This window comes from Ambystoma mexicanum, chromosome 7p (assembly GCF_040938575.1).
Source record: "Ambystoma mexicanum isolate Mex_15411 chromosome 7p, UKY_AmexF1_1, whole genome shotgun sequence".
NCBI lineage: Eukaryota > Metazoa > Chordata > Amphibia > Caudata > Ambystomatidae > Ambystoma > Ambystoma mexicanum.
In genome coordinates this window covers 279,343,336-279,365,918 of record NC_090939.1, presented here as the reverse complement: position 1 = coordinate 279,365,918, position 22,583 = coordinate 279,343,336, and positions in this window count along the sequence as shown.

The window sequence follows — 22,583 nt, the reverse complement described above, 5'->3', positions numbered from 1 at the left end:
TTTTTTTATGTTGTTTTATCCAGTTTTTGTAAGCTTGTTTTATGTTTTTGATCTTATTGACAGTTTCATTAGAAGACATTCCACTACACGTGCGTATGTCGCTTCTCATTTTACGCTTACGTTTGGAGATTTCTAAATCAAAAACGTGCAGGTTCTTAAAACATCTGTTTTTCAATCCATGTTTTTTTTCCTTATATGTTTCCAATAAATCGGAGTATTCAAGTTTATCTTTATTTTCTTGGTACGATTGGGTTATGCTCCGAGCCTCTTTTTCCGAAAGACGTAACCGAACTCTATTTGATTCCAGTGTTAAATCAAAAGACCATTTATCGGAAAGGTTCTGTGATGAAACCGCAATCGTAATCGTCACTAGGTTATGATCACTTTCTTCCATTTGCTTAACCTGTAATTCCAAGACATTAATATGCACACTCTCAGATACAAAAAAATAATCCAAAATGGATTCTTGTGCGTCCCTCATCCACGTGACTTTCGGTGGTATATCCCCGTAGGTGTGACCGTTCAACAAGTGCATGTTTCTGTTTTCCATTTCTCCTAACCATAATTGGGCCACCTTTTCCAAGACAAAAGTTTTAGGTTTTTTTGATGACACTGATAAGCAATTTATGTTTAGGTCGCCACACAGCACTATATTTGCTGCCCCATCTACCCCATAAATATTATCAATAATATTTGTTATTTGGTCAATGAAAATTGAGGCAGGAGAAACTTTATGTTGCCAATAAAGATTGAGGATATACAGGAAATTCTTATTCTGTTTTCCAGATTTTCCAAACTGAAGCACAGTTGACTGAATATAGGGAGTGTGATTACAAGATTCGAATATTCTGTAGCCCGAACTTTTTCGAACCAAGGTCAATAATCCTACAGTTGGTCTGCCAAGTTTTTTCTTAGTTGCAGGATTAAAAGCAATCTCAAAACCTTCTATTACCGGACATATAGTCAACCAGGTTTCCTGGGCACACATAATATCAACATTTTCTAACCAAATGGATTTTTGCAAGTGCACATGGCCACGAGTATTCCAACTGGCGATCTTAGTTATAGGTTTTTTGCCGGTTTGGCATTAGCTTTGTTGTTGAGAATTTTGAGAATTTATTGCTCTAGAGAGCCAGCTCCAGTCTTTAGAGGAATCAATTGCTCGGGTAATTTTTGGTTCAGTTACAACAGCCGGTGATGGGCTTAAGTTTTGTGCGATAGTAATTTTGATTTGTTCAGTTGGAAACTTCGGGGTTTTGTCTGTTTTTGAGCTACTAGCCTCAAACAACGTTATGTCTTGACTAGATTCAATTTCCTCGATGTAAACAGATTTAATTGCGGCTTGAGTATTATTGGGAGCTGATCTTGAGTGTTCGGTCATTAACCCTTTACATGGTTCTTTAAAATTCTCATCTTCTTCTTTATTCTGTTGAATTTCATTGATGTCGAAACCCATAGAAATCAACACCGAGGCAGCTTCCAATAGGGTGTTACAGATGATTCGTGAATCAATGTATAGCCGCACAATATCATTCCGCTTCTCATTGAAAAAGTCTACCACTTTTATGTCATTAGTCTCAATCATGCGTAGTGAAGGGACATAGTGGAGGAGACGCAAGACATTCCTACGATTAAGCACAAGGTCGTCATCATTCTCCTCGATTCGTTCGAGAACCAAACAATATTTTGAGTGTGATTTTTCCTTTACAAGTCTCTGATTATATTTGGGAACAAGACTCCCTAAAGATTTTTCGACAGTGGGAATATGTTCCTGAATCACACAGTCCTTGGTTCCTATTTGCTCATTTGATGTTTTTACAGAGCTAATAACAGACCAATTTGTCTCTTGATCTGGAGCCTTTTGTGAACTTTTTCGCGCTTCAGTAAGCTTGCTCCTTCTTTGGCATAAAGTCATGAAGGACGAAGTTGATAGAGCTGATCGTGAATCTGCAGGTGGCTTCTCAGGTGATATTATAATACAGACCCTTGTATTTTTTTCACAACCAAACGGCATACATGCCAAAGCAGGTCCCCGCGAGGTTGGTACAATCAATTCATCCCCTGTCGCGTCTAGATCTTCATTTGTAACTTCAGTAGCTGCTTCCTCATTATATGTTGATAAGTCGAGCAAATTGACAGAAATATTAGCAGCCGTCGGCCTAGTACTTCCCTCTATCGGTATTCTCTGCACCATGGGTACTGGTGATTTTTTTGCATCGGTCGCTTGTTGATCAGTAATGATGTCAACTGATAATTGCTCTTTAGGCAATGGGACATTTTGTTCAGCTACAGTTACAGCTTGCACCTTCATATAGACAGCTTTAATATTCCGCAGGAATTTTCTTGAGTTATTTGTCATATTTGCAGCTTTAATTCGTATATTTTTTGATTTCTTTACTTGTTTTGATTTTAAGCCCCTTTGAAGGGTGCTCTGATGTGTGGGACAATTGAAGATGGGAAAGACGACAGGATTTATAACAGCAGGAATATCATTATCCTTGTGAGTTAAGCCATCAGTATTATTTGAGCAGGCTGGAGGTTGCGGATCGATATTGGCTAAGTTGATCGCAGACAAGGAGCTTACAACAGCCTCAGAAAAACTCCTTAGGTCCTTTCCGCTCAAAGGCTGCGAGAGACTTTCTTTTCCAGGATTAAGAACTTCCTTTAGTTGCATCTGAGTTAGAGTTGGCATTGACCCAGATTCCAAGCTTTCTGGAGTACTATGAGTCAGACTCTTACTCGAGTCGTTGGTTAGTATTTGCTTTGTATTGGTATTACATGTTCCACGGGAGTTAATAGCCTCGACGTCACTAGTACAAATCACGCTTTTACTCAATTCATTAGATATTGTTTGCGTTGATTCTGTCATTACGTGATCCGAGGCTTTTTTAGCATCAACATCAATAGTGATGTTTTTGTTGGTTTTCTCTCCGATGATTTGAAGCTGCGTCGCTGAATCGGTAGAAGAATGCCGAATATTGGAATTTTGTGGTTTTAAAAGGGCGAGCGCCTGTTTTGCAACTTCTGCCAGTAATTTTTTGTCCTCTCTGTTGTTTTTTTTTGCTCAGTTAAGACCATTAATGAGTGATCAATTTTATTATTAGAGTCATAAATCACTTGTTTAAAGAGATTGTTGTCGTTTTCAATATTCACCATCTTTGAGTTCAGAAGAGCTACTAAAGTACTCAAATCGTTTATACTATCTTTCAGATGCTCATACATTTTGAGAAAAGGACCGATCGTCATAGACATGGTAGAAGTCAATGTAGGTTGTATATCTTGGAGCAATTTTTTAACAATCGTTTCCGTTAAGGCAGCTGAAGGCGGTCTTTGAATATGAATATTTTTCTGAGAGCGCCTTATTTTAGGAAAATCCCTTTCAATGATTGAAGAATCAGTTGAGGAAGCGTCTGATGAGGAGTCACTACATTGCGGCATTTGCGTCTTTGTGAATGGAATGTGAGTATTCTCCTGGGTTTTCTCAGCCGTTTGTTTGTACGCAGAGATCTGTACAGCTCGTTTTTTTAGAGCACTTTGCTGCGAACAGATGGGACCCGGTGAGTCGCTATCTACAAGACGACATCGCTTAGTTTCTGGACCCGAACTATTTATAGAGGCTATTTTGCTGTTAATATCATTTGGCTTCTCCAGATCGATAAACGGATCCGATTCTTGAGTTTTTTTATCCATTCTGGATTGATTTCGTTTTGTGAGGTCTTTTAGTAGTTTATTCACCACATCCAACGAATTTCTCCTAGAAGAGATAACTTCACGCGGATTTACATTTGAAGTCTTATGTGTCTCATCAGTCAAATGTTCAGAATGTATTATTTCAGAAGACACTAGAGCATTTTTTTGTTGTTGTAGTGGGAACATATTTTGATCTAACGCCTGATTAGTAGACTTTTTTGAGGCTTCAAATACATCATCACAACCTATACTTGTTTCTCTACAATCATTGCGTACAACGGGCTCATTAGTAGATTTTGTACTTACAAATAAGGCTAAATCAGACATGGAAAAATCTCCTACTGCACATACTCCAAGGGAGCAAGCAGTTTTTAAAGCCAACTCGTTGGATTGCACTGTATACGAGATATTATCAACATTCGAGACAATCGGCAGCAAAGTATTTGTAGTTGTAGAAAAGTCGAACGTGTGTCTCATGTTATCGTTCTCCTGAGACACAGGGGTTCTGCAGTGAGATGGAGTTTCTGACACTGAAAAAAAAGGTGAGTTTGTCATAACCGGCGGAGTTGTATCCAGCGAAAACTTGTTTACGATCCGCCAAGCAAGCACCCTTAACATTAAGACCTCGTTTCGTGGTGCACCACCAAAGAACCCACCATTAACTATGGCGAGTCCGAGAAAACTCGAGCGGTCCTCCAAGTTCATACCGCCAGTACAAGTCAGATTTCGGCTGACAGACCCAAACCCTCCGTGTTCCTCAGGGCAGGGCACCAAGCATGAAGCTGACAACATAGACGGGTGGGTCAAGGGTGAGCCCTGACCCCCTAAGTTTTTACGGGCAGTTTGATTGTTCAAGGGTGAAACAACAGGGCAAGTGCCACAGATGTTAGTACCATCATGACCAGAGGATTGATGGCACTTAACACAGGAGGCTAGAACATTTGGCCGGGAAATGAGGGGATCTTTCATGAAAATGTCAGAGGAATCAGTTTGTAAAGCATCAACGTCACTGTCATCTCGGACCACACGAGAGACACTTACTTGGGAGAGTTGCAGATCTTCAGATTCTTCTCTCCCAACCCCGGCACAGGCGACCGGCTGAATGGCGAGTCCAGTGAGAACAACAGATCCCTGTTGGCATTGTGGTCGTGGACGTGTCGACGGTTGTTTCAAACGTCTTGTCTTCGAACGCGTGATAGACTGCAGTGTAGAACTTAAACAGTCCTCTTTCTCCATAACTCCTAAAGACTCCTAAGACTCTAAGACTCAGCTGACTCCGCGCTCGCTCCGCGAGAGTCAGCAGTCTTTGAAGAGTTTCCCAAGCACCGCCTCCAGGCAGCACAAACGAGTGTAGAGAGCGGGAGCAGCCTCCAGGCAGCACAGACGAGTGTAGAAAGTAGGAGCAGCCTCCAGGCAGCAAACAAGAACCGTTGAGCAGAGCTCGATGCAGCCTCTTGCAGACTCTTGCAGACTCTAAGACTCCGCTGACTCTGCCATGTCTACTGGGCATGGTACCTAGTACTCATTGGTTGACTTGGGTTGATTCTTAATGTCTTCTTAACTTTCCATGCCTACTCAGAACCCTAACCAGTGTGGTGTAAATGCATTAAATATTCTTGCGGACATTGCCCCGGTCTCCTCTATTCATCATATGCCCTCCAATCAAGTACCCCCATCTATTGCCACAACTAACCCTTTTTGTTTTCCCATATTCATCACTTCAACCGCAAACTTCTCCTCTCTTCTCTTTTGCCAATCCATGTGATACCTTGTAACCGTAAACCAAACCCAACCTCATTTTCTTAGGGACCAGCATATTGAACAGCATCTCGTGGTCATCTTCCAACCAATGTACCTAGTGTTCACCCTTTTCAATACTTGCTCCTTCGCTCTCTGCTACACACCTCAAATGATGCCCCCCCTTCCTTGGTTGCCATACATGCGTCTTCTGTCCGTGCCATTTAATTCCCACTGCACGCTGCCCTCTTTGACACCACATCCCTTCTCTAAGCCACTGCGCCCCCATGTTCACCCTTGCAATTGTTCCATATGAACAATGTTTTCACCACTGCACCAGGGGCCATCCGTGAACCCCCATCCATGCAGTTCCATCTCAAAGCTGTTCCCTCCCCAATGAACCAGGGTCCAACCGTGCACCCCGTCCATGCCATTCAATCCACACACCCTGCTACTTCACGTAGCATCACCACCCACTTTATTCCCTTGTGTGCCGCTCTTCCTCTGCTCCTTCAGCCGAGTGCAAATCCTCTGATATAGCCCTTTTGCACCCCACCATTTGTATTCCTTTATTTTTTTAAATCATTGAATCCTTTCCTTTCTTTTCATTTGACCTTTTCTCCTCTTATTATTTATCTACTCATTATTTATTTAATTTTCAAACCATCCTCTCCATCCCTGTGCTGAAAATGTATAACTCGATACCGCTACCATGTTCGTCTCCTCCCATTCCTCTCTCCGTCACATTCTCCAAACTTTCCCATTTAAAAAGACATTTTCTCCAACCTCGATCATCCGAGTTCCCCCATTAGTGTAAATCTTTTTTGTTGACCTGTATTCACCCATCTTAACTGTTACCAAACTTAACTGACAGCCTCATCCACTTCCCCTTAAAACCGCAACCTAAACAAGGCATGATAAATTATCACTGTGTTGCCGTTCACGCAAACCCACCAACTTCTTTTGCCGATAATGTTCCAGTCCCCACTATTTCTTCATTTAGTAAACCCTTTCCACCCGCTCACTGGTATCCCTCCTGCAGCAACCCTTCCCACAAAAATTGCTGGCTCCCTACTTCCTCTTGTCCCCCCCCAGCCCTGTCCTGGGTGGGCCAACCAAAAACTGGACAGTAAAAATGGCACAGGGTAGACCTGCAATATCGACAAACTCCCAAACCACAACACACAGAGGGGCCATACAACCACCACATCCCTGCACCTTGCTCTGTGCCGGGCCTTATACCTCATGCCCCCTAACACTAGATAAGGCCAACCTATTTTCCCTTTAACCACTACACTCTTCTCTCACTTAACCAATCACCCCTTACCCTACTGTCAAAACCCTATCTTCACTTTAAAATAGAAACCAAAATGATCTTCCCCTTCCCTCCATCTCGAGCCCTCCGCTCAGTCACGGCCAATTTCTGATGTTAAGACTCTGCCAGGCAGAGAGTGGGGGGGTAGAGCTCTCTCCTCTGCAGTTGCCTCCCTCTGGGATGTCCTTCCTGCACCCCTTAAACTTGCTGTGCCACCGGAAGTTCGGAAGCGGCTCAAAACATACCTCTTCACTTCCACTTTCTCTCTCGCTCTCCCCTGCTTGCCAACCTGTATACTGACTGGCTACCCTCATAGTCTCACGGGTACCAGGCTCCCCCTTTTATACCTGTATCACCTGCACTGTCCCCATTCCTACTGCACACTAGGGGCTGTATCTGGAACCTTAACAGTCCCCTTCCTCCTTTCACATTACACTGAGCCGCGTTGGCCTAGCTGCACTTAATCCAAGCATTGCTGCCCTAATTGTACTCCCCCTTTCTCTCCCCCTTGCACTTTGCATCTCGTACTTGCACCATCTGACTGACTCAAGGCTTAAACAGATTGTTGTCTTGTCCTCCCTTTGTGTTTCTACCTTCATCTTGTCCTTCTTAGAAACACTTGTATACATGCGTGCTGTAAATGACTTATCATATTATATCCTCCGCCCCTCCCCCGGTTGTACCAACTGTTATACTTTTCATCCACATCACCCCTTTGAAACCATCGTTCTTGCCCTCCAGTTCTCCAATGCCATTTCTTTTTTATTATTATTAGCCACCCAATCTTGTTCCAACCTGCGGTATCCACTCATCCTTCATAATTATTCTTTATTTTTCTTTATTCATTTAATGTCTATTATATTTATTTAATTGTATCCTTTACCCACCAAATACGCTTCCCGCATCACCTTCACACCATCAACCTTACCCTTTCCAAACACCAATGCACGCTCAGTTCAAATCCTGCTCACTTCATTGTCCAAACCGTTGTAGCTTGAAGTGTACACCCCATCGCTGCTGCACTGCCGCAGGGGCGAGCCATTCAAATCTCTCCCCACTCACTGAAAACTCCATCACGGCTGCACAGCCGCTGGGGGGAGCTGTCCAAAAATCTCTCCCCACTCTCAGTGGTGGTGACAGCGTTCTGGCCATCTCCCTACACCAAGAGATAGAGCCCAGGGACGTGCTATTCCCTTCTGCTCCTGTTGTAGGGGGGAGTGCCCTTGCCCCTTCCCCTGCTGCTGCACCCAGGGATCAGGGCGTTCGCCAACTCACTTCACACTTGTGGATAAACCTCGGGCCGTACTGAGCCCTCCAACCCACTCCAAAGGTGACCCTGTGGTCCTCCATGGGCAGCACCCCTGTCCTCTCCCACCCTGAACCCTCTGACCACACTGCCGCGGTACTGCCTTTTACCCCTAAGGCTCTTCTCAGGCAGTGCTCCCCCCTTTGCCATGCCCACTAGCTGCTCCATCCCTACTCCCAACCCACTGTGGCTCCCCTTCCCTCTCCTGCTAACTCAAAAAAAGTTAAAAAAAAACCTTGGGTGGGGGGGCCAATCTAACACCCCCACCCTCTGGATGACCCCCACCAACTGCCCCCTGGGGACCACCACCCCAATACGCCAACCAGAGAGCACCCCTTCACCCTACTACCCCATGAAAAATGTGTGGGGGAAGGTGCCCCTAGCAAGGACAAGGTAGAGTCCTGTGATGCAGGTCCCCTAATATTAATAAATACAAACCCATACTATACTATTTAATTGTCCCTAATTCAAAATTTCTTTTTTTTAACCCCCCACCTAAACCACGCACAGCCATATGGCTTCTGTCCCCAGCCTGCTGGAGAAAACTGCAAGGGCCGCGCACTGGACTGCCACCTGGTGGTGAGCGATGGCTAATGCAGTATGCCTTCCCACAGAGAAACAATGGCAGGCTCACCGCTCCAGCCCCCTTTCACCGACCCACGACAAGAAACAGCTCGGACCCAGCCCTGCAGTGCCCCCCAATCCAGACCCTAACCATGACCCAGACCCATCGGAGGACCGAGGGGAGAGCTTCCCACCCTCTCTCTACCCACCAGAGCAGTGAAGAAAAAGGCTGTGGCCAGGAGACCCGACCGGGTGGGAATGTGAGGAGTTATACCCACACTACCTCCTACACTTATAAAATATGTAACCTACCCTTAATAAAATATATCTTATTTTAAATATATATATATATATATTCAATGAAAAAACTTTGTTAAAGGGACGTTATGGTTAAGTTGGACTAATAAAAACCTATAAAATTCAAAGAAAAAACTTTGTTAAACGGACGTTATGGTTCCAAGTAAAAACGAAAAACCCCTGAAATTCGCCAGTTATGGTAAGCTAAGCAATCATAACTCACGCTACCACCATGCACTGCTAAAACTAACACCCAGGACATCAAAGATGACATCACAAATGTTCGGCGCCTGCAGGAGGAGGCAGCCTTTAAGATTGTGGAGACAACGCATGCAGGAGAAGTGACACATAAGGCACCTGACCAGGTGAGGGGCAGCGAGGCGATGATGCTGAGGTGAGCTGGGCTGGGGGGGGTCTTCATCTGTCATCACTCCCCCTTCACCACTCTCACGGCCCGCTATCGCTACCGAGGCCGAGTAAACCAAGGAAAACCTGGCACCAAGCATATTAAGTATTCCATCATACCATGACAGGTCATGCACTACCGAAAAGGAAAATGCTGACAGTTACGCGGAATATGCAAATACATCCCTCTTTGCGTAGTGCCGAAGCCGGCGCTGATAATAAACAGCCCCAGGGCCCCAAAATACTCACGGACGAGGTATATACCCCAATTAAGTAAATTAACCAGTTCCTTGGTATTAACCAGGATGCCTGGGAGGGCAGCGCCATAGAAAATAAGGACAAGGTAAAGGACAACCTACATCCCTGCAGTAGCAGCAAAGTGATCATCTATAGCCCTGAGTGCAGGGCTATTGATACCTTCACAGCCAATGACACAGCTGGATCATTAACACCCACTAATGCCCCAGGAGGTCTTAAACCATGTGTAAGGGGCGTAAAGGGCGACAATGCAGCTATTCCAACCATCGCATTTCCGGAGGCTTTGATTTCAAACGTGATCCCAACGACCAGCCATGGCGAATTGTCATCTCCTGAATCAGAACTGGTGTGGGCAAAGATGTCCCAGTGCCTTTAATTGTCAGCTGAGGCCAGATCCTCACGAGCAATGTGGCACTAAATTGCTCACAGGGCAGGTGGCGGCATGGGGGGGGCGGAGGGGGTGTTTGGAGAGCGACACGTGAACCTGGGAATGCACCATGAGAGACAGTCAAGATGATGTATATACAACTGCACAAGGATCCCAACCTAATCCTACAACATTGGCACTTCCCAGGCACCCCAAGAGACTCACTAAACTCACGGAAATTACGAACAATGAGGGCAACGAAGACAAACGGCGTGCTGTCAAGGACGCCAGCTCCCCTCCCCTCTATAGATTCAGACCTAAACAAGAAGGGGCAGGCCATGAGTCTTGAGAGTGGCACCAGTTGGCCACCTTTTTCACTGGCCTCACCTATTCCGTGCAGCATTGATTCAGCTTTTAGAGGGGTACCCGTGTTTGGTGGTACCGTGGTTGACAATGCAGCCTGGTTCTGTCTGAGTTGGCAGACTTAAAGAGGAATGCGTTTGGCTCTCCTCGAAGTCCAAGGAAGAGGGGCAGCTATGGGAGGGCCAATAACTAGATGGAGGAATGCTGTGAGGGCTCCTGAACCCCCAGAGAAGACACATCATCAGAGCATGGATGTCCCCATAAATACAAGTACCTGCACGGCTGGGCTGAGGCTCATCTTAGCATCCAGAAAGAGCCCTGCCACAAACATCGCTGTGGCCTACAATGGGCTCCAGGCTCTTAACTACCCAGGCCCTGGTGCCCTAACCCAAAGGCTATTGAACCATGCAGTGCAACCATTCAACCAGAGGACTGCCCGGTGGGCAGACCGTGTATTCAGTAGTAACCCCACAGCTGATAAGCCAGCTGTTAAGGCTGGCTATCTGCCAAAAAACACTAGGGTCTGCAGACCACAGCCAGGGCAGGGTTTGAGAATCAGCAGGGTGAGGGGGGCTACATGGAGGGGCAGTATGTTTACACAAGGTTCCCAAATTGGCCCCTAACCACCTAGAAACCAGGCAAGGGTTAATAAATAAATGCAACCATTGGATCCACACAGTACGTGGCTGTGATCAGTAATCCGGGAGGACATTTTTAACTGTACCAGACTGCACTACCAGGGGGAGAGTGCCTTTGATTTTTTGCGGATTGAGTTCAGGGATCAGAGAGTGGTAAATGGCATTTTGGACATTGATATGAGACGTTTCCTATCGCAAAACAGCACGATTGAAATTCGGCCTCACCCCCAGCACCATCTGGTGACAATCTAGTGCCGCTGGGGAAGAGGGCTTTGGGTAATTCCAAATGAGCTGGGGAATTTGCCATTGTGGGTGTCTTGAAGAGAACCTAACTGGGATAAGGACTTGTTGGCACTGGTGGGATATGGGGTAATCATGGCTGTACCTCTATTCTTTAATCCTTGGACGGATATATAGTTAATTGTTTGGGTTCTAATGTTAGTCACAGGTGTTAGGATGTAATTTTATGGCCCTAAGGCCGAAATAAAGTTATTGACTGGCAATTACTGGTGCATCTGCACTGGTCAAAACTACCTCCCCACCCTGTCTGATTCGGGCGCCGGCATCGCCAGTTGCACACCTGCACTGCCTTCTCTGGCAACCCTGCACCTAGGGACTGTTTCTGTCTCCCTACAGTCCCCCTACCAGCACTTATGTCTGCACTTAGCTTGCACTTGCCACCATCTGCCTGTTTATTACCTTATTTATTCTACTACCCATTGTACTGCACTTTCTCCTCTCCTTTCCCCCCTCGCATTTTCCCCTTTCCCCCACTCCCTTGCACTTGTGCGATCTGAATGACACCTGGCCTAGTAAGATCGTTGTCTGTCATCCCTTTGTCCCCCCCCTTGCCTCGTCACGCCTTGAAACACTTGTGTATAGGCGCGTTATAAATGCCATATCATATCATATCATAGCTAAGTTCTCAGACTTGTCTGTTCTGGGGTCTACCAATGTACAGTCAAGTTTTCATATAGCTTCAAATTATTGAAGTTTTGCTGAAAGTTCTCACTGAACATGTGATTAATCTCGAGGCTTTACGTACAAAGGTGTTCAGCGGGTAATGTGTGCCAATGCTGCATTTCATCCAATGTTAGAAACAAAATAACTTGAAGGTCCACCAATCTCGTTTCCGTGGCCTAAATGTGCTTCTGTAGCATTCTAGGTCCCGGTTTCCGAAATAGTAAGTCTGAATCCATCTATTCTTCCTAACATTGCTTCAACTTTGGCTCCTTAATCTTCTGTTGTTGCACCTGATGTTGCAATTTACACTTTGTATTTCCCTCTGAGAAACATAACTAACCCTGTTCGTGGTAATATACCTTAAACATGCCTCCCCACCACAGGGAACATGGCTGATAAAACATCAGAAGTCCCCTTCCCACTCTTCTAAGCAGCACTCTGTGATCATTCCTGATTCAGAATTCTTTTACCACCAGTATCCAGTGGTTTAGACACAGTGGGCCTCATTCCGAGTACGGCGCTAACCAATGGCGCTATTAACTCCTTGGTTGACGCCGTACCCGGACCGGCAGCGCCTTGGTGGATGGCGGAATTACCGCCCCATTCCAAGGTTGGCAGGGTGGTAATTCCCCATTCACCAAGGCTCTTCCCCATTCCCAAATGAGCCCCCATAGGGCTCAATGGGAATGGGGAAGATGCAAATAACGGTGATCGTTCATTACGGTCACCGTTATTGGCTTGGAGGCCCCTTTGCGCCCTCGACTTTAACACCTGCTCAAAGCAGGCGTTAAGGGCGAGGGCGCAAAGGGAACTCAGAGTATGGCGGTAAGGGATTACCGCCACCGGTCTCGTTACCGGTGGCCACCATCCCTTACCGCCATACTCGGAATGAGGCCCAGTGTTGTTCAACGCGTCCCCGGTGAGGGGGAAGCTGGAATCCGCCCTAATCCTCATTAATGAAGCTGAACACTGGTTTTCTAGTAACTGCGGCTAGAATTCTGCATACCTAAGGCAATGCATTGATTTCTAGATCAACCAAATGGTGAGGTCTGGGCCCTAAAGGCATGCAAGTGAATGTGCGTGCTTTCAAATGCTTTAAATCCTCACTTAGCAAAGCAACTGCTGTCTCTGGACTCTAAGCATCCAATATCTCCAGCTGGAATCCTAATCCTACCTCTCAGCGTTTATTGTAGGCCTCAAATGACAGTCCCACTTCAGTGTTTTTAATCATCCCAATGTACTGTAGGAGGGCCTTTCCCGTAGTCATTCCCAAACAGTTTAACTTGTGTATGGAGTATTTTTCAGAGAATTCATTTAGGTTGCATGTTACTAACAACAGGCTGGCCTTCCCTGAAACTCCACCCTTCAATGCTGGAGGGATCATTGAGGAGAATGATTGACACCTGACACCTGACACCTTAACCAGGGTGGCGCTCAAGGACTTTTGTGGGGTCGAGTCAAAAAATACGGTTACAGTATCACTGTAAAGTGATATACATGTACACAGGAATTATTATGTAGCACTCAAACTTAAGCACTTCATATACAACAAATATACATACAATATCACCTAACCTGTGTTGGTACTAATTTATCAACCTCAGGAGGATGAAAGGCTGAGTTGACCTTGCCGGGAGTCGAACCTGCAATGTACAGATCACACACACATTGCAGCAGCGAGCGTTCAACCCACTGAGCTATTTTACCCAGCTATAGCTATCGGAAAACCAGCCACTCCAGAAACAAAGAGCCACATGCTGATGGCCACAGCCCAGAAGTCTCAGCTCAATAAAAAGAGGTAGCAAGGGAGACCACAGGGGTAGCAAGGGAGACCCCAGGGGTCGCAGGGGCCACCTCTGGCGACCCCTAAATGACGTCCCTGGCTATGGAGCGAAGAAAGCCAGGCAGCAAGGTAAGTGGCAGAAACAGCAATGGCCAGTGATGTGGGTTGAAAAGGGGCCACAGGGGTCTCGTTGGTTTATGATGAGAACAGCCGGGAGCGAAAAAGCAAAAGGAAAGGTAATGGGAATCCCGCTCCATGTTCACATGAGCGGAAGGGGGTGTGTAGTTCCAAGTAAAGGGAGACAATAACAGGAGGGCAGAGCTGCTGAGTCTTAAAGGGAGTGCAATGGAACAAGGGCTGCAATAAATGTACTCCAATCCTGCAGGTTAGTTATAGCATTCCTGAGTTAGATACTGGACAAATACTCTGAGAATCCTATTGTGTCCATGATGTTCAAAACTGCTTAGGTTGTACTAACTTGTAGCAACATATTTAATGAACATCACAGACAAGGGAACAGTCCTGTCTTAATTTATTTGTAAAATAGATTATTGAGCTATTTATTTTCCTTGCTCCTGTGCTTGAACCTTTAGTGCACTTGCACGTTCTGAACACTCACAAGGCATAGTAGGTTCGCCCCCCACTGTATTTAATATTTTTAAATGTTTTTTAATGATTCTCATCCCCTTGTCCCCTCCCTGTTGCCATGTGGGCACTTTGCAACATAATTTATTTGCTGAATAAGTGCTTAACAAGCTAACAATAAATGCATAAATAAACATACTAAATTGGATAAGGCAGCTAGAACAGTTTTCGTACCTCTGCATAATCTGGGCTATAACTGCCTCAGATCATCCTATAAGAATACATAGAACAATACAAGAATTTCTAACACTGTTTAATTGTTCGTTGGGGATTTGGGGATAGAGGCAAAGCAGCTGCCATGGTTATCACTGCAGTTCTAGAAAGTGATAATGACCCTGCTATTCTAATCCTAACCCTATGGGGAAGTTATCACACCTGTCACCAAGGCAGACAAGTGGGAAAGACAAAGACCCACATACTCTAAAAGGTTCTACAAGGTCTTGCCCAAGTAAATTACTTTGTTGTGATTTATGCCAATAGCATTACTTCTTTTTTTCCGATTGCTTTTTGTTTAAATGGGGGTCCCATGCATGCCCCATATGCCCCGATGACCATGTCCTACCACCTCCCCATACCCCAACCCACAAAATACATATAAAAATGTTGTTCCCCACCAAGTAATGCTGTCAGAATAAATTAAATCAAAGTAATTTACTTCGGTAAAGCCACCGTTTACCATCTCAAATGATCCTGGGAGATGTTTCAGTTAAGTACAGGGCAGTGATCAATACATGTTTTATGCACATTCTTGATGGTCTTGCAACCTGAAAGAAGAGAAAATCCTAGCCGTTAAAAGAATCTGACCATGGCACAATCTACTCTAAGAAAACCATCCAACTTCTTGTGCAAGATGACAAACACAGGGAACTGGTTTGATCATACATCTACCAGCCACAAGAAATCTACTTGATGCATCAAATAACCCTTTTACTAGCAAACATAACATATGGAATAAAGTAACCCCTTACTCTATGTTTTAAGGATATTGCAAGTCACCTAGGAGTTCCGGGACCAAATAGAAGAACAACACCAAAGGCAGAGTTCCTTTATAAGGTCACAATAAGTATGGAAGGGAATGTTTTAGTCCTTATAATGCATGGCCATATACTGTCATCAAATTTAATACCAGGCATCTTGCTTAATGTCTTGTAAGAGATCGTCCAGTTGCTAATACATATTTTCAATGTAGAATCTGTTTGGATTAAAAGGAAAACAAATCATATGCAGCTTCTGATGTGTTGCAGAAAAATAGTTTAAGTAGTTTAATAAAATGCACCAAAAAACGTTTTTGTGTTGTGCTTTAAAATAATAGTGATATCTATTACCGAGGTGGGTTACGTATAGCATCACGTTTGAGATAGAGAACAATATGGGACAATTCAAGAAGCTCAATGATACTTCACTAATCAATAAGCATGTCTAAAATGTATTTCTTATCTTACAAAAATACCTAAAATATACATATATAAAAATACAAAACGCCAGTAACTATGTTGTAAAGTTATACAACAGACAGTGGTGAAAATGGCTTGCTAATGACACAAGTAATTGTCAGCTTATTCGGAACAATTAAAGATATCCGATCCATATAATTACGAAATCGGCTATTGGGTGGTGTTCTATCCTCTAACTAGTCTAGCTCCTATGTAATAATATAGAGGGTTTATGATCTCAACATGTTTCTGATCTTCGTCTGTTTAGTAGCAAACATTCATCAGGAGATTTCACTGTGCAGTCACTTTTTGTAATGGTTTTATGGATATCACCATACATTGGCAAGGAATTCTTAATAACTCTGGATCTGTCAGAACAAAAACAAACCAAATAGTGTAAGCTATAAATGTTAATTGTCTATTTGGGTTCATATATTGAACTTAAACCTGTCTATTGGGTATTTCTACCTGAGCAGGTTCTGTGGTGGTGAACAATATTGGCAGTTATTATGGAGTAGACGTATTAGTAGTCATGCTTCAGGCAAGCTGCAGAAAGCATAAAATGAATGCTTTAGTTATCGTTAAATCAACATTTGTACTACCAGTCTCTACAGCGCTCACATAGAGACCTCCAAAATGATAGTATTTAAAAAAGGTTAGTAAGACCCACCTGGTGGCAGTGTCATTTATGTTCTCTCTGTTCCTTTTGTCCAGTCTGCAGTGAAGTAGTGCCCCTTTCCAAGCTCTAAAATACCAGGGAGAGGGGTGGTGGAATAGGAAGTGCGTCAAATGTAATTGCACTCTTCTTATACGTTCTCTCGTTAGTATAAACATCGATGATGAAGGAGTGTGGGTAAACAATGTGCACTCACCTGCAGTATCAGACTGAAGTGGGAAAATGGGAAAATACCCTCCCCCATTCTAATCCAAACCATGGCCCAGGACATCAAGACCCAAGCACCCCCCGCAAGAGGAGTTCGAGCCATTCACTCCCTCACCAGACGGCAAGATCCCCTGTGTCCACGGCCCACATGCCCGGGGAGCCTGCCCACTACCACGTCCGGGAACCGCCGACATCAGCCTCATGGACCAACTCGATTAGACAACAGCCACAAACACCATCATCGTTAGAGATGTCATGACGACATAGCCAACAGACAAGAACACACGTGCCACCATGCACACTGGTCACTCACACACCAACCCACACAAAGAACATACTCAGTGCTATGACGCAGAGGACTGATACACCCACAGACACGCATCGTTGTTATTTTCCACAATAGGCCTGAAGAGCTCGTGTGTATATGCTTGCATATGCTTTCTCGCTACCTATCCCTATGAAAACGCCACCCTATATATCTATTGTTGCTTGTGACGCTCTGTCACCACTCACAACCCCCATATTATGGATTGTGTACCGCCACCCAGAAACTAGGCCAAGGTAGGCCGAAAAGCAAGAGTCCCCAGGCAGGAGCCTCTCAGACGAAAATCCTCTCAGACGAAAATGCAAGTGCTGACCACGCAGAACGAGCCCCAACGAGAGCCCACAGCCAAGGCCGCGATGTTGCCATTTACATGCCACGCTCCCCGTGCCAAGGTTACACCTGCCAACGCCAAAGGCTCCTTAGAGCCGAAATACAAATCAAATGCTCATAATTCTGCACCAGCCACGGTCTCTCCACCCGTGACCAAGCCGAACTGACAAGATGCCAAGCTCACGAGACAGAAAGTCTGGGACACGGTTTGCAACAACGAAGGGACAAGTTGGACACATACAGCGATGGGAAAGACATGCACATCAGCCACTAGTCAGAACTGTCCATTGTCCGCCACTGACACATAGTTGCACATTGTTGCCAGCACCAGGTACACCGCGAGCTGGGAACAGCGATGGTCCCAGGCTTGGGGGCTCGCGCGTGAACCAATCAGAACATAAGGGGCTCATCACTAACGCCATTCTAGCTAGCCAATCACCAGGTGTCCCCTTGTAACAAATTTGGTGTAGCAACTGTTAGGGACAAGCCAAGTGTACCACCTGACCCATCCTTATCCAATAACCCTTTCTCCTATAGGTAACCATACTGACCCTACCACTCGGCGAGCCAACCCGAAGTGGCATTAGGTTTTGGGACAGTTTTCCCAGGTGATGCAAGTAGCACGTCATACTATGGTAAAACGGGCCTGCGAGCCCCACTAATGCTGAGAGCCTCTCTGAATGCATACGGGCTGAGAGTTATCCCTGCCGTTACTACAATAAACAGCAGTATCTACCTTGCTCTTGTGTGTGCCTCATACTCCTTTTGAGACGTGCGAGGAGTTGGGGCCTCCCCAGCCCCTAAGGTCCACAGACAGCTCTGCCGGCCCACGGGAAATCACCCCGACAAGTTGGAGGCACTGCTGAGATCTGTTTGAGGTCCACCTAACCTAAGGGCACAACTACAAGGCCTCTTGCGATGAGGTAGCCCGGCAGCGCGGCCCCCTCTGCCGTTGCCCCCTTTTGAGGACTACAGGACCATTGTGGAACTGCGAGACAGTCGGACAGCGCAATCCGGATATTGGCCGTCGGGAGCTGACTTGAGAAGTATCCCACCCGCGGTTGGCGAGTGTCCAGACGTGGTCCAGACGAGGGGAGGTGGCGAGCCGCTTTGGAGGGGTGCCCGTGGTCAAGCGGCCCCGGCTCACGAGGACTTGATGTGAGTATGGCACACCCAACCAGCAATGTAATGTTGTGCGGGAGGGGGGAGGAATTGTAACAAGGGTGGCGGGTGGTTGTTACAGTGTGTGGAAAATGATTTCGATTAATAAGCGGCGATAGATGTGTGAGGTGTAGCGGGACAGGCACGAGGGCCGTCCTCTGCAGTGTCACAAAGTGGATTGGGTGGGGCTTCAAGCACACACGTGTGACTGATAAAGGGCGCTGATTTGTCCAGATCACGGACACCTGTATGTGGCTTTCCTATGATTTGACATTTGGATCAATGAATAGATGAGAATACCTACTAATTGAGTGTTGAAGCTTTTTAGATAGATGATGTTTTCCCGCAGGAGCTAGCTAGATTGTTTCCCAAGTGCGAAAGATAATTGGCTGGTTAAGCTCCCCTAGGGAGGGGGCGTATCACACTCGAGGCGACGCAGCATGCGCAGTCCGATTGTAATAGGTAATTGATTATTGCATACTCCACTCCAGACATAGTGGGAAGACAGCTGTGGGGTTAACAGAGAATAAAAGTGTCAAGGATAGCGCGTGTTCACTGTTTCTGAAATTGTACGTACTGGTAATATCTTGTAGAGGTTGGTGACGTCACCCATAGGGCTTGCATAGGACACAACAACCATCTCGTGTTCATCCAGGTGTGGTCGAGGGCAGGAAGTATGAAAGGGTAGGGGCGAAGTGGAAGAGGCGGCCGCGCATGGAGAACGCCAGCCACGCTCGAATGGGAAGTAGCGAAGGGGGAGAGGTGGCCGCGCACGGAGAACGCAGGCTGCGCTCGACAAGGGGGTTGCACCAGAAGAGGGAGGGGACTGAGCAGGCAGTGGGGACGGGGAGGAGGAGGAACTAAGTTGAAGGTGTGCCAAATACAGGCGGCACAGGAAGGTGGGGCAGCTCAAAGGCATGCCACACAGGGCACATAGCCGCAGGGGGCTTCGTACACCATGGCCAAAGGGGGCCATAGTTGTAACGTCGGGAAGGAAGAACAGCAAAAGCAAAGTAAATTGAAATTGCCTTCCATTTCAGCGGACGGTCGGAAGTCCCCAGTTTAAGGGGCCAGGTAAAAGGTTGACGTTGAGAAAAGTGAAATTGTAACATGGCCACGTACTACGGGTCGGGGGCAGGAGCAGGGTTGGGGCTCAGAGCAAGCGCTTTAACTACACCATTCCAGCACATCTGCACAACATTGTCACTGCACAAGGAAAAAATTGTAAAATACAGCATTGAATGGACACAAGGAACAGACAACAAAATAACGGTACAGTGGCCGGCCAAGGGCAGCTTCGACACGTATACCCAACACTACCTGCTGACATATCTACATAATACATACAAAGGCAAAAAGTTAGCAAGCCATTTAGAGGTTTTTGATCTCTGGAAAATGTTCCAGGGGGGTACACCAGGGGCCCCGGGAATGTTTGCAGTACGCGGGGTAAAGGAGGAGAAGGGGATAAGGGAAGAGAAGGAGGTAAAAGAGGAGAAGGTAACAGGAGGGGGCGGGGGTACGACACACAAAAACCCACCCAGCACTAAAAGTGAAGAGGAGGCAGAAGGATAATTTGCGGTAGCAGAGGCAAGGGTAAAAAAGGAAGGGACAGGGGACATGCCAATGGCTAAGGTAGTGAAAAAGGAGGAGGGGGGATTGTATCCACTAACAGAACTAAGAGAAGCCCCCCGACAGCAACTAATGGCCGCTGAGGGGTACTCAAACCCTGCATACAGCCCTCCACCATACGCACCAACAGATAGCTACCAAAAGGGGGTGATAGTGATGGCCACGGCAGACTTAAACAAAACGCAGGCAGGCACAGGGGCAGGTAGAGGGCCCTGGGAGACTTCGCAAACATAGGGCCAGATTAATGGATAGCAGCACAGGTGCTTCTGAAGCTCTGAGGGACACCACCAGGATAAGAGGGGGATGCAGTGAGGAAGGCAAGAAAGGAAGAGGTGGAGCACATACAGACAGGGCACGAGGTAAGTATAGAGAGAGAGAAGGGCGACTTTCACAAGAAGAGGAAGAGATGCTGGAGGAAAGGTTGGCAGAATTGAGGGAAGTACGAAGCGCACTGATCAGACAGTTCAAGCAGGAAACACGGGAAAGAAAGGAAGAGAAGAAAGCAAATAAGGAAGAGAAGGTGAGAATTAAGGAACAAACAGAAGAAAGGAAGAAGGAAGAAGCATGCATATGGGCAATAGCTGAAAGAGTGGCACGCGTGGAGCAACCGGAGATGAGAAGGAAAGAGGAGTGGGAAGAAAATGACAGAGAAATGGGAATGTGGAAAAAGAAGATTATATCAGAAAGTGTGCAGAAATATGAAGAAGGAAAGGTAATAGAAAGCATATTAAAAAGGGATGGGGGATTATGAGGGAGGAAAGAGGAGAGGATATTAGAAAAGGTGAGCAAAGAAGTAATGGAAGAATTTTGCAGGAAAAGAGCGGAAATAGGTGGAGAGGTAGTAAAGAAGAAGAATGAAGAACGGGGAGAAAGGAGAGTGGAACATGGAGCAAAAAAGTATACATGCCAGGATAAGGAGGTTGCGACAACATCAACACAGGGAGCCGCAGGTAAGGGAGGTGAGTACACAGACGTAGACCTAATAGATTTAAAGACAGTGACTGTGGGGGGGAAATGCACAGAGTGGGGATTGACATTTCAAGATGGATTTTGCAGAGAGGAAGAGGAAGGGTCGTGCGAAGATATGAAAACTGAGAATGTTTAGATAAACTATACATAACGCGCACTAACTGCGAGTCACCATGGGCATGTGGGACACGGGGAGAACAAAACACAGAGGAAATGAGAAGCAGAGAAGTAAACAGGAAAACACCACGACCACTAACACCAACACCTGTACACACTCCATATGTTAACAGACTTAGGGACCTCCCAGGACGCAGGCAGGAAGAGCAAGCAGACACACTCATGATGGGGCAGGAGGGTAACAGGAGAGGAAGGAAGAGCATAGGAAGTAATAGCGCGAAATACTGTAACATTGACAGTATAGAAGAATTACCTAGCATAGAAGATGATGAATACACTATCATATCCCCACACAGACGAACGCCAGGTGAAGTAAGGGAGTACAATTTAATGCCACTGCTGGAGAGAGGGGCATCAAGCCCAAAATATGTCCCATGGATACATGCAGATAAAGAAAATATTAAATGCAGACTTCCATCTCTGAGTGGAGGAGCTCGGAAATGAATATATGAAATGGAAAAACACACTGGGGGTCAAAAGTTAGCGGTGGGTGATGTAAAGGGGGAGGAGGGTGGGATTCCAAGTGGTAACAATAAATGACACGTCACATGATGGAGCGCCATTTGCTAAATGTAGGCACGCTCTATGGCAGGCCTTGAGGGTCCAATACCCAGAAACCTCAGACATAGGAGCAATAACGTTTCGCAAGATGAAGGAGAATGAGGACCCTGTTGATTACATCCAGGAGATCCAGGAGAAGTGGTGCCTAGAAATGCGGGAACCGTGGGACAAGACACTAGCAATATTTTACCACATACTAGTACAAGGGCTCCCGGAACAAGTACAGAGGCAGTTGAAGAAAGTAGTGAGAATGGAAGCAAAGGCATGACCAGAAATACAACAGACAATAGTACACCACTGCAGGATGTGGCAAGAAAAGATTAAACAAAAGGAAGAAGATAGAAAGACAGAGGGAGCGAAATTGGTCCAAAAGAAACTATCTAAATATGCTATGGACGGAGCACTGATAACAGCACCCGTGCCCACACAAGCCACTGTAATGCAAGATACAACACAACAGATAGCACCCTTACAGCAAGCACAAATTATGACACAGCAGATGCCCCCACCCCCACCATACACAGCACACGCGGGAAGGGGTTATATGCAAATGTGGAATGGATACTCAAACAACTACAGAGGGAGGGGCGGACAAATGAGAGGGAGGGGATTTGGCACACATGCACAACAACAAGGGCGAGGGTTCCGGGTTAAAATCAATTTGGACAGCAGGGGTACTCAGATAACATGGGGGGATATCCATGGCAAGCCCGGCAACCACCAATATGCTGGGTATGTTGAATGGTCGGACACACGTCACGCACTTGCAGAATGAGACCGGCAC